Source organism: Python bivittatus, unplaced genomic scaffold, assembly GCF_059951505.1.
Source record: "Python bivittatus isolate LINGU-HERP-01145 unplaced genomic scaffold, Pbiv_v1 ctg000850_np1212, whole genome shotgun sequence".
In the NCBI taxonomy this organism is placed as follows: domain Eukaryota; kingdom Metazoa; phylum Chordata; class Lepidosauria; order Squamata; family Pythonidae; genus Python; species Python bivittatus.
In genome coordinates this window covers 16460756-16472942 of record NW_028277112.1, presented here as the reverse complement: position 1 = coordinate 16472942, position 12187 = coordinate 16460756, and positions in this window count along the sequence as shown.

Here is a 12187-nt window from a genome sequence, read left to right as displayed (position 1 = left end):
AGGAACAAAAACAGGCATCATTTTCAGATGTCAGGGTGAAAAATCGCAAAACTGTATAATATTTCCTGAAGGAGAGGATACAGGACCAGAGAATGAAGACAAAGAAAACTAGAATATGATGCCAGACTAGTTTATATGCTTGAGGTTCTGGGTTACTTTCAGACTATTGCTTCCATATGTTAGAGTGCGACTTCTTAGAATGTATTTATTACATCCGCTTCATTAACTTTTAATAGTTCGACACACTATGTACCTATTCTTACTCCTCTGACCTTCCTGAAATTGATCTTCATTGACTGTAGCTTCTGTAATTAGAAAAGAAAGTCTTATGAAATGTAAAGGAAATATTTTTCCCAGCCATTATTCCATTCAATGGGTTCCACTACAAAAAGGAGAGAGAGAGAGAGAGAGAGAGAGAGAGGGAGAGAGAGAGAGAGAGAGAGGGAGGGAGGGAGCACGCACAAGAGCGTGAGAGCGAGCGCATAAGACAGTGTTGTCCAAACTTGGCCACTTTAAGATGAGTGGACTTCAACTCCCAGAATTCCCCAGCCAGCCATGCTGGCTGGGGAATTCTGGGAATTGAAGTCCACTCATCTTAAAGTGGCCAAGTTTGGACAACACTGGCATAAGAGATGCATAGTAAAAGAGGTTAAAAGGTGAAAGTTCTCTGCAGCTGTTTGTTTGTAGACTGCATAGAATAAGGACAATCCTACAAAATCTATGTAGCCTTCTCTCCATCAATGGAATATTAAAGGTGGGCTAGATATTTTTTGCTCTAGGACTTAAAAACTTGGTATCCTTCTAAACAATAGTTGATCTTTAAATAAGGGTAATCCTCATCTTCCACTAAGGTTGAGTTATCTTTGACAATTCATATCAATGGCAATATACTTTTTTCATATTTTCTGTTATTTATGGTTGTTGTTGTTTAGTCGTTAAGTCGTGTCCGACTCTTCGTGACCCCATGAACCATATTGCGCCAGGCCTTCCTGTCCTTCACTTCCTCCCTGAGTTTGCTCAGTTTCATGTTCATTGCTTCAGTGATGCTATCTAACCATCTCATCCTCTGCCGTCCTCTTCTCCTTTTGCCTTCAATCTTTCCCAGCATCAGGGTCTTCTCCAAAGAGATCTCTCTTTGCATTAGGTGACCAAAATATCTGAGCTTGAGCTTCATTATCGATCCTTCCAATGAGCAATCAGGGTTGATTTCCTTTAAGATTGTCTGGTTTGACCTCCTAGCAGTCCAGGGGACTCTCAAGAGTCTTCTCCAGCACCACAGTTCAAAGGCATCAATTCTTCGGCGCTCAGCCTTCTTTATGGTCCAGCTCTCACAGCCATACATTACTACTACTATTTATGGTATAACATCCTATTTTTCTTAGGTCATCCTTCACCATTTCTCTGGTGCTTCTAAGGCTCTGTTCCCTTCCTTTTCCACTGAGTTCCTGTTGTCATTACTCAAATTGATTATTACTGCTCTCTAAATCTTTCCAGTTTAGGGAATCAGGGGTGTAAGCTCTCAGTATGCTCTTGGTTGGCAAGGTCTGAGAATTCCGTGATTCCCAAGGATCTGTTGAAAAAGAGATACTATTGATATGGCTCAATATTTTTTGAAAACTGACACCATCTATCGCTTTGAATAAAGCTCTGTATCTTCACTATCTAATATGATTTGGGGACCAATATTTCCCCAATACTTTAAACATACCAATATATGTATCGAGAGAGAGCTTGTATTTTAAAAAGAGAACGTGTATGAACATATAATGTTTTCTTTTGCAATACCTGCATCTGACAATACTAATGTAGTTAGTGTTTCAAAAAGCACTTTGAAAAAAAGTCTCAAATGGAGCTAGATTTTTCACTCATGCATCCCCCAGGTATAAATGAAAATTGAAGTGTCATTTTTCACTGAGGTGAAAATGACAAAATATCTCAACACAAAATCTCAGTAGTTTGCTTGCTTATTTTTTTAAGTGAGATAGGCATTTTCTGCAGTCTCAGAGATGAAGACTGCTCTTGCCATTGGCACAGGAGTAATGGATAAAAGTGTCAGAATAGCATGTTGCCCCTCCAATTTACAGTAATGATGTTCTTGTTCAACAATGGTTTAGTCACATCACTAGCTGAGAAACACACATTTCTATAAAAATAAAAAATGCCTTTATTAGATGGTTCAGGATAAATATTTCAAGGGAAATTGCTTCGAGTATTTGTAAGTTGCTCCATTTACAGGATTTGCCCTTGCGATAAGTCTGAGATCATCACTACATTTGTATAATTCTGATGTAACATCAATCATTGCTAAAAAGGGTACTGTGGCAACTTTTCAGGCCCAAAGTCACAAATGTATCTGTGCCCATTCTTAAAATATGCCACTTCATTGCCTCTCAGTGGATTACTAATCTGCTTCAAATTGCTGCTTCCTGCTGTCATTAGATAGGATATCGATGGTCAAATATTCAGATGCCATGATGTACAGTATCTTTACTTACGAAGAACAGAATCGTGCAGGCAACAATATTCCTTATGACACTCTACAGAAATTAAAGCTGGACTTTGAAGAAGCAGGATAAAAGGAGTATTGATATTTTTGAATTCTGGTATTGGAGAAGACTCCTGAGAATCCCATGCCAAGAAAACAAACAAAGGATCATTGAACAAATCACCCCGGAGTTCTTACTCAAGACACAAACGGCAAAGCACAGTTAACCTACTTCAGACACATTATGCAAAGACCTTTCCCTCTGGAGAAGGCTCTAATGCTGGGAAGGGTGGAAGGAAAGAGAAGAAGAGGAGGAAACAGCAGCAAGGTGGATGGACTCAGTTACAGTAGCAGTGAGTACACCACTGGAAGACCAGGTTAGGGACAGGTTGTCATGGAGAAAATCTATCTATGTGGTCGCTAAGAGTTGAAACCAGTTTGATGGCACATAATCAATCAAAATCAGATCATCAAAAGCAAACAGCCTGATACCAGATCTGGCTGTTTGCAAAATAAAAATAGATGGAAACTGCTCCTTCCCCTCCCCACAAAAAAAGTAACTTCTAGCCTTTTATAAAGAGTGGGTAGGAGAAAGCACTAAAAGAATTTAAACACTGAATCCAATATACACAAAACTTACTGTATATTTGATACACAGCAGTTGCTGGAATTCTTTTCTAGTATTTTCTTCACGTTTTAAAATCAGCCTATATCGGAAATTCTTGTTGTTCCCTGAGCTTGGTTGTTTTTCTTCAGAATTTTGTTACCAGGCTAAGCAACGTTAGCAGTGCATAGAAGAGTGAAGTTTGCTGGTTATGTAAGTGTGTGTGTATGTGTATGTATGTGTACATATGTATGTGTGTGTACATATGTGTGTGCACATGTGTGCATCTGTGTGTGTGTATAAGCTTGCCTTGCCAGTCATTGTTGGGAAAGGCTTATGTAGTTTCCATTTTGGAGGTATTTCAAAATTTTCATATTGATTCTTTTAAACACTGCTGAGCTCAAATATCTAAATTACTCATTTGTCTCTGCAGGATAATCCTTGCCTAACACTGTCAATTGTTATTTAGATGGACCAGTAGGCTGACTTGTTATAAGGCAGGTTTTTATGTTCCAAGTAATATAACCTCAGTGTTAATTTTGCTGCATTAGTGAGCTGACTCCTTAGCAAAAGTCTCTGCCTACATGGTCTTTGAAATTTTGGGTGGCTCTAGCAAGTCACTAAAGAACCTTAACTTAATTATTTTCAGTGCCATTGGTTTTGTAATGACAGAGCCATTTCAATCACTGAAATAAGTCAATGTGCCAGAAGACATAAATCATAATGTTAAAGACAACCCAATCCCTAATCTATAATGATATCTGTATCTTCAGTGTGATTCAGCTTCTTTAAAATATATGGATGAACAATAATCATAATTTTGCAGCTAAATTCCATGAGTTTCTAATTACTCAGCCAAACAAACATGACTATTTGGGGAAAAAAAAAACAGATTTGGGAGAGAGGAGCTATTTGCATTATAATTTATCCTTAAGTCAATTCTCATTCTATTATTAAGAAGAATTACTGATTGCATAGGGTCTGATGTCAGAACTAAAATATTTATTTCAGGGATAGTTTACCCATTAACTATTTTTAGCTCCACAGAATATTTATCTGGAATAACTTAATGAAATCAAAAGAAATTCTCTATATTTTACCCTATAAATGTTTCTGTTGCAGTTCCTATTTTATTTTCAACTTGATTCTCTACATTTTGTTGTACTATAACATCTAAAATTATACTGCAGATTCCTTTCACTTCTGCTACTACTAAGCTAGGCCTTCTCCATTCTATACTTATGCCTCTCTTTTTTCCTACCCAGATATAAAACTTGATGTTTCTCCTTGTTCAATTCCATCCTATTCATTTCAGGCCACTGTTCAAGCCTGTCTAGTTCTTTTTGAATCTTGTATCTTTTATATTAAATATTAGCCCCACTCCCCACCCCAGCTTTCTGTCACCTGCAAATTTGATACCAGTACCAGCCCCTCTTCTCCCAGAAAACTGGTGAACAGCACGGGGCCAGGACAGTGTCCTGCGGCATTCTACTTGATATTTTTTTCCAAGTTGAGGTGAAACTATTAATGAGCACTTTTGGGCTATGGTCATTCAGTTAATTTTGAGTACATCTAACAGTGGTGTCATTAGCCCATTTCTTTTTCAAAAATCTTGTCTACACATTTTCTGCACTTCCCAAGTTTTGCTTATAGTCAGCCTTGCATCCTTTCTGAATTCTGCCAGCACCCTCCCAGGCACACTTACCCTGTAGTTTTTGCATTCATTCTTGCTACCTTTTCCTTGGAATATAGCTGACAGCAATTACATTACTTTAATTGTCAAGCTGAGATATAATCTTCATATTCATGTTAATATGTCTCAGAGACACTCCTTAAGCAAACCATATCCATATTTTCACATTTTCCAAGTTACCCCATCTATAGCAGCAATCCTACTATTTTTCAACATTCTCACATTGCTTCATCATTTTTGAACCTTAACATTTATAGCATTTGTTTCAGTTCCACTCTTCAACATGATTATTATTCCCATACTAAATTCAATTCAGTTTTATCTCAAATCATATGTATTTTAATCTCATTTACTCTATTGTATGCACCTACCACTTCCACATTTTTTTTTCTTTTCCTTGCTGTCATAGATTACATTCTTTGCAACTATTTTTTATCTCTGTACATAGTGTACATCTTCCTCTTATATGCACTGTTTCTCGTTCATGGTCTCTTTTACTTTATCATTGTATTAAATGTTATTTTTCATACTTCCTGAACCATAACTCCACACACTTCAGTTGCACTCTGTAATATTGGACTCCAGTCTTCTGAAGTGGACAGCAATAAATAAGCAAACAAACAAATAAATAAGTATTAAACAAATACATCTCTTTACTCTGTTTGAAGTAGTTTCCATATATTATTTCCTTATCCACTTTTCATTCATTCTGTTGAAAGAAAACAATATTTTTAAAAGTTTTCATAGATGAGTCATACTTTTTCTCTCCCCTCCACCCATTACTTCTTTCTTTTTCCTTTTTCTTCCATGTCCATTTTTCCCTGGGTCTGTTTCATAAATCTATGATACAACAAAACATGCAAAAGAATGAAGACATATTCCCTGTTTCTCTTTGTTTCTATCAGTTTTACATTTTAATTGGTTAATTCTTATGGCACCCAACACACTCAGTTTATTGGTAATGACAGAATTGATCTGCTCATCATCAGACAAACTAAATTTCTTTTGTTCATCATCAGACAAACTAAAGTTTTTGGTTTTTTTTTAATTTATGGGTATTTCATTTACCCATGTATAACAGTCCAGTTTAAAACTTCATTTCTCCCAGTAAATCTTCCAAAGATGCATTTGAAAACTCTTTAAATAGGGGAGGGGGTGAATGGGGGGACGTACAGGCCATATCCAGAATTGCAAATCCTATCATTTTCTTTTTTAAAAATATAATTTTATTAAAACTTTAAAGAGAAAGTTTAAGAAACTAATATAGAGTAAGAAAAAGAGAAAAAAATTAAAGAAACAGCTAAAAGTACAAAAGCAAAGGAAGAAAGAAAATACAAATAGCTTCCAATTTTCTTCATAGCAGTTATAAATACAATTATAAATTTACCTCTTGCTCTCTTTTTTTTGGTTCCTACTGAAATAAATTCTTCACCCAATTTTTTATAAATCAAATATATCCTTTTTTTTTCTAATATGTGTCTCTTGTAGGCAGATAATATCTTGTTTAAACTTTTTCAGATAATGATTTTTTTTTTCACTTTTGAGGAGCTCTTGTTCCATTTATATTAGACATTTGTAATCCATAATCAAGCCAAAATTTTAGAAAAATCAATACCAGTAGTACCTAGTTCAATATCATCCCTTTCAGTTTCTTGTTGCATTTGTTGGATGTTTTGTGTAATCCCCTCTGGCACCTTCATTTGAGTTTCCTCCAATTTTTCTTTGAATTTTTCTAGAAATTATCTCACCTTTTGAACAGAATTCAGTTGAAACTTCTGCTGTTTAACGGTAAAAATAACACCTTCTACTTTGTCCCATCAAAATGGGATCTTTTTCTGCTTTAATCTTTCAGTAAAAAAAAAGATACTCTTTTCTCTTATGTAAAATTCTGATAGGAACTTCTTTAAGGACAATCATATCTGTATTATCAACCTTCAGTCTCATATTAAAATGCTGCTGCAAAATGTGATCCCTTGTTTTCTTCCTGACACAGTGTACCAAAATATCCCTTGGAACATTTCTTATTGTTGCAAATCTTGAATTTATTCTACAAACTTTATCAGTTTCTGCCTCTGTATCTTCCTCTTCCCAATTCAAAAAAATTGCCTTTAATAATATTTTCTGTAACTTCTTCATCAGAAGCTTCTGGGATTGTTCTAAATCTCAAGCAAAATTCCTTCTCTCTCAATTCTGATAGAGCCAGATTATCTAGTTCTCTTTCCAGCTCTCTATGTATGACTTCTGTCTTGCTCTCTAAAATTTCCACTTTGTCATTGTTTTATCTCTACAGACATTTGTTTTACAGAACTTTCCATCTTCTTAACTTCTTCTTTCATCTCCTCTTTCATCTTTACAAGTCTTTCATCCATTCTTTTTTCAAAAGCTTTCAATTTAGTATCAAGTGCTTCAGTTACTCCAGTAGTAATGTATGGCTGTGAGAGCTGGACCATAAAAAAGGCCGAGCGCTGAAGAATTGATGCCTTTGAACTGTGGTGCTGGAGAAGACTCTTGAGAGTCCCCTGGACTGCTAGGAGGTCAAACCAGACAATCTTAAAGGAAATCAACCCTGATTGCTCATTGGAAGGATCGATAATGAAGCTCAAGCTCAGATATTTTGGTCACCTAATGCGAAGAGAGATCTCTTTGGAGAAGACCCTGATGCTGGGAAAAACTGAAGGCAAAAGGAGAAGAGGACGGCAGAGGATGAGATGGTTAGATAGCATCACTGAAGCAATGAACATGAAACTGAGCAAACTCAGGGAGGCAGTGAAGGACAGGAAGGCCTGGCGCAATATGGTTCATGGGGTCACGAAGAGTCGGACATGACTTAACGACTAAACAACAACAACAAGCTTCAATTACCCATTTGCTCAAATAATTTCTGCAGCAAATCTGGCATAATTCCTGTCTCTGCAGGTTGCTCTAATGATCCCCTCCTCCACTCTATTGTTGCTGCTTTTTGAGTAGTTGCCATTATGAAAGAGTCTAATGCAAGGGAAAAGAAAAAAGCAACCCCCCCCTTTTTTTTTTGGTCTTTTGTCTTTCTGTGCCTTTAATACTTTTGTCTTCAGTGGCATTCTGTAGTTGCAATCCATAGTTATGGTCAACATCACAGACTGGCTCATATTACACTTATTTTTTATTTTGTCAAATCCATCAATTGTCTGCACTCTTTAACAATAAACAACAACAACAACAACAAAAACATTCCCACAAAGGTCTAGTTCATTTGTCTAATTTAATTTAGTTCAATTTGTTCAAAAGTACTTTCACTAAAAAATAATCTTTCAACATAATTGTCCCTTTTAACCATTTTAAAGTTTCTTAGTTCAATTCCTTGTTAAGCTTTTTGCCAGAAGTTCTTAAGTCTTTAAAGCCCCCCCCCTCCGCTTTTTTAAAAATTGTTTTGTAATCCAGAAAAAATGATAACTCACCAAGTGGAATCTTTTCCTGCCACTCAGTGCTTTAGCTGTAAATTAATTAAATCCAAAGTGATTAAGAAATTAGGTTTGGCTTAAATTTGTGTCCATATAGGCTACACCATGGTTGCAAACCTATATGGAATCCCTCTACTCCCAGCTGCTCAACTCATGAGCAGACTTCAAAAACTTCCATTTCTGCAGTTTACTTATGAGAAGTAGCCACCCGGAGTACAAGTGGGTAATCTCACAATTTCTCCTTTATCCAGAGAGACTTCACTAGCCAGCATTCAGCCTCTGGCTGCCATTCTCCACTGCAATGTTGTCCCCACTCCTTTGGAGATATTTAGTTTGCCATAATTCTGGCTGGAAATGCCCACAATCCTATCATTTTCTAAAGAGTTTCCTCTTCTATATATGTTAACAGAAGCACTATGAAATGTGGCACTACAATGTTTATTTACTTAAGTTTTATTTGTGAATACTTTAAGTTACTAAGTAAGCCTTTATTGAATTGTATATAGCATATTTTGAAATATTTTTGAAATAACTTTATGAAAATCACTGACTTCTTGGCTAGAAATGTGCATTATTGAATATTCTTCAATATAAAAAGCAGAATCTTGTCATGTAGAAGACTAACATTTCAAAGGGAACTTGGTTAGCCTAGACTAACTCTGATGTAGTTGTTTTCGCATTATAATTGTTAATTTGAAAGAATGGGGAAATATTATATACATAGGAAATAATTATATTTCATGGATTTAAGTATTCTAATTAAATTAAATTAAAATTAAATTAATTGGAGCTGAATTCTAAGTTCCACTTAGTTTTTTGGAGCCCTTCAGGAACTGTTACATTGTTACATTGTAGTGGGCTTACATGTCCCAATTATGCCATGAGCTACATTATCACAAGTTTATGCTTCTTGAAGGCTCAACCATGAAGGACAGGACATGGCTGAGACTAAATAGATCCATGACAAAAGGAAATGGCAACTCACTCCAGTATTCTGCCAAGAAAACCAAATGCCAAATAGACATTGGCAACCTGTATGGAAAATCTATAGCAAAGGAGTCTAAAAGTAATAATACATACGAATATTAGATCACTGAACTAGAACCAGACATTCTGAAAAGTGAAGTTAAATGAACCCTAAAAAACCTTGCTAACAACAACACTACAGAGGTTTAATCAATACCACAGATCTGTTTAAAATTTTACAAGATGATAAAGTGATAAAAGCAGTTTGTAAAGAAGTATAGAAAACATAGCACAAGGTTATATAACTGTTTATAACTATAATTTATTTAATTTATATGCAGAATATATTATGAGAATTGCTGAATTAGAAAAAAAGAAATAGAAATTAAAATGGTGGAAGAAATGTCAAACACCTCATATATGCTGAAGATACTACTTTGATGGCTGAAAGCAAGGCAAATCTCTTGTTGAAGCTGAAAAAAGAGAATAAAAAATATGGTTTGCTGCTCAGTATTCAGAAATTGAGTTTATCTCAATAGGCAGTGCCAACTCAATACAAAAGGGAAGGTAAGTAGTTGAAGTAGTAACAGACATTATCTTTCTAGGCTCAAAAATCCACAATGATGGTGACTATAGCCATGAAATAAAAAGAAATATGCTACTTAGGAGAAAGCCTATATCATATTTAGACAAAGTACTGAAGTGTAGCAACATTACATTAGCAACAAAGAAATCGCAACCATTGTTTTCATAATTGTAAAGTATGGCCATGAAACCTGGGCCACCAGAAAAGGGGAACAAAAGAAAATGAGTGCCTTTCAGTTCTGCTGCTGGAAAAAAAATGAGAATACCCTGAACTATAAGACAAACAAAGCATTAAATACTAGATGAAGCAATGCTAGATTGCTCACTGGAAGCACTAATGATGAAGCCAAAGTTTAGGTATTTTGGACACATACTGTGACAGCAGCAGTCATTGAAGAAGACCCTAATGCTGGGAAAATTGGAAGGCAATTGAAAAAGAAGCTGACAGAAGACAATTAGCTAGATTCTATCACTGCTGACACAAGCATAAGCTTACAAGAACTCAAGGAAGCTGTTACTGACAGACCCTCTGGGCAAAATGGTGTCCGTTGGGTCATGAAGAGTTGGAAGTGGTACAATACAACAACAACAATTATGGCTGTCTTCCGAAAAAGAGGTCTGTACCATGCAATTTAAAAAGCAAGTTTAGTTACCACATTCCAAATATTACAATAGCTCTCCAGGGCTGACCTCCATTCCCTCATGCCTGTATGTATTGCCAGGATGAATCAAGGGCATAGCTTTCACACACACGTTTACTCTCTTTGAAAGGTACAGGGTTTTATTTGCCTATCTCAAAGGCATTCAAAGAACTATGCAAGGAATTTGTGGGGTAGGGTCACTTCCAGTCTGTCTGTCTGTCTGTTTCTTCCATCAAAAGTGGCTTCATGTATGCAGCAGCAGTGATACAAAAGCATTAAAGCCCTGTTTGTTGGAAGGGAAGGAGGGAGGTCTATTACAGTTGCCAGAAAACTGAAGTGACTTCCAGTCTGACTCTCCTGGTCTCCTGCTTCAATCCTGCCTACACACCCTTCAGATTGGGATGACATGGAGATGGACTTAAAGTTTAGCAAACTTTTGTGCAGCCACTATGGAAAAGACAAATTCTTTCTTGGAGATATTAGGAAAGAAATGGAAACTAAATCTGCCAAGATCATAATGCATGGTATAACCTCACATGGTCTATGGTGTGAGTTTACGTAGAATAATCTGTGCAATTCTAGTCTCCAAATCAAAACAACAATAACCTATACAGAGGAAAAAGGTGTAGAAAAAGGAGATCAAAGTTATTAAAGGCATGTGTGACTTCAAGGAAAAGCTATAGCCTTGGGGGCTTTTTTAGCTTAGGAAAAATAGCTTCCAACAAGAACAAAAGAACTTAAAAAGTATATGTGGTTTCAGAGAGCTTTGAATGTGGCTCCTAGAAGACATACAAACATTTTCACCCAATTCTAATTTGTAATGATAGAAGAGAATATATGTTTTATAATTGTTATATAAAAAAAGAACAACTAGAGAAGACACATGAAACTATCAACAACACCTTCAAAGGAATTAAATTCACCAGAGAGGAAGAAAACAACATGCTCCCCTTCCTGGATATCCTCATCAGCAGAGGAAACAACAGCAAATTAGAAATTCAAGTCTATTGAAAAACAACCCACACGAACCAAGTACTCCATTACCAAAGTAACCACCCAGCCTCCCACAAGAGGAGCTGTGTAAGAACATTATTCCAACAAGCACAAATGCACTGCAGCAACCCAGAACAGCAGAAAAAGGAAACAGACCACCTATACAACACCTTCCAACAAAATGGATATCCACACAACTTTATCAAAAAGTTCCTGACCACTCAATCTACTACAACACAACCAACACAAGCTATGAAAAGGATAACACTGCCATACATCAGAAACGTCTCAGAAACTACCAACAGACTATTACAAACACATGGCATCTCTGTAGCAACAAATCAACTCCAGAACATCTTAAGGAAACCAAAAGACCCAACAGCCCAAGAAGAAAAGCAGGAGTCATCTACAACATACAGTGTAAGGACTGTAACAACTACTATGTAGGACAGGCAGGCAGAAGGCTAGCAAAGCGCATCCATGAACACCAACTAGCAGTCAGAAGATATGATGAAAACTCCTTAATCTCACAGCACACGGACAGACTTAACCATAGTTTCAACTGGGGAACTGTCAGCATCCTAGACCAAGCTAAATTAAAAAAACTTGAGGGAACTCCTGGAAGCTTGGTATTCAGACAAGGCAGCCATCAACAGGCACATAGAGATAAACAACATCTACAGACTATTCAAAAGAGACAATAAAAAGGAAACAAAGACCAGAACATCTCCTCATAGCAAACATCACCCAGATAAGCAGAGATTAACACCAAAATTATCACCA